Source organism: Scomber scombrus, chromosome 6, assembly GCF_963691925.1.
Source record: "Scomber scombrus chromosome 6, fScoSco1.1, whole genome shotgun sequence".
Classification (NCBI taxonomy): domain Eukaryota; kingdom Metazoa; phylum Chordata; class Actinopteri; order Scombriformes; family Scombridae; genus Scomber; species Scomber scombrus.
The window spans coordinates 32,167,105-32,169,076 of record NC_084975.1 but is presented as its reverse complement, the minus strand read 5'-3'; positions in this window follow the sequence as shown (position 1 = coordinate 32,169,076).

Sequence of the window (1,972 nt, the reverse complement as noted above, 5' to 3'; positions counted from 1 at the left end):
TATCAGGTCTCTCACGATGCTCCTCCAAAGCCTCCGAATTCATTTAAGCAAACAGCACCCTCTGCTGGTCAGATGACATTTCTCAACTCAGATTTGCTGAAGTCATATTGGAACTCCAGTCTGTGCAGTGATGGTGAATGTTTCTCTGTGACATCCAGACTAGAACTAGTTAAGTTAATGACTGGAAATTAGCCTTTTTATGTAACTAACCATTAACTCTGTTCACCATATGCACATGACTACTTTAACAAACTATTTTTTCTGCTTCTTCTTTTCTTTACCATTTCAATCAATCAAACTCTATTTATATAGCACTTTTCATACATTGCAATGTAACACAAAGTGCTTCACATATGCATAACGGAAACAAACAAACAAACAAACAAACAAAGGAAATCGTTAAGCATTGGAACGTATTAAAAACATGAACTCAGGAAACGCTATCATAACTCTCAGGAATCTGTGATGACCAGAGGTAAGATGAAAATTGAAAAAAAATACATGAAAAATAAACAAGTAGATTAAAACAAAATAAAATAAATAGCTGGTAAAACATTAAGAAAATATAAAAAAAGAAAAAAAAAAGAAAAGAATACTACAGAATAAAATGAGTAGAACCGGAGATGTTAGGAGTAAAAGATTAAAAGTAAAGTAGGAAAACAGACATAAAAGCTGGGTTATGAAGAAGAAACAATAACATAGAATAATAAATAAACAAATAAATAAATAAAAGACAGAATAAATAAATAAATAAAATTCAATTAAAAGCCAGATGAAAAAGGTTGGTCTTATGTTTGCTTGTATAAATAACAACATATAAACATTCTACACAGTATGTTTGGGTCAAAGAAATGAATGATAACCTTGTATAGGATGATTGGCCTATTAGTTCCATAAAGGAAAATGCCCCTAAACTATCACAACGGAAATTTACACTGTTCAGTATTGTACCTGTGGACTGTACTTATGGAGACAGTGATCATCATTCTTAATTAGGGCCCGAGCACTGACCAGTGCGAGGCCCTATTGTAATTTGTTTTGTATCTGTAGCTCTAATTATTATAAAAACATAATTGTAATTAATAAATGATGTCAAACAGTACATTAACTAATTATAAAAACTTAAAACTTTTATTTTATTTTATTTTTGATCAAATCTATTTTTATGAAATGTATTGTTTATCCCTATCCCAAAGTGTTGTTACTGAGAGGATGCAGATACAATACAAACATTAAATAACATTTTATATTTCCATTTCAAATACTATAGGGCTAGTGATCATTTTTATTATCGATTCATCTGTAGATTATATTGTTGGTTGTTAGATTTAGAAAAATGTCAGGAAATGGTGAAAAATGTCGATCACTGTTTCTCAGAGTCCAAAGTGACATCCTCAAATGTTTTGTTTTGTCCCAACTAACAGTCCACAAGCCAACGATGTTCAGTTTACTGTCACTAAAGAAACCAGAAAATATTCACATTTGAATAGCTGGAACCAGAGAATTTTGACCCTTTTTTTTTTACTCAATAATGACTCCAAACTATTCATCATAGATAATCACAATAATTGTGATAATTGCTAATTAATTTAACAGTTTGCAACTGATTGACTAATTGTTGCAGTTATTAAATATTATATACTGAAGCAATTTGGATCAATAAAATTGATTGAAATTTGCTGATTGAAGCTTTCTGTCTGCTCGTCTGGATGGTGCTTAAATGATCAGTCAAAACTTATAAATACAAGATTCATATACAATACAAATCCTGAATGTCGCAAAACCCATACACACTCCATTCCAATAGGTGGCGGTAGTGAGCCTTGACAGTATGTGCGCATACTCACAAACTTACACAAATAAAGAAGAGCTGCGCAATAGGCGAACACTTTTTGAACGTTTGAGCTTGCCGTAGTCGGTATAGGAAATCACATTGTATTCCACATTAGAACAGCTCCAGAGAGAAGCAGTC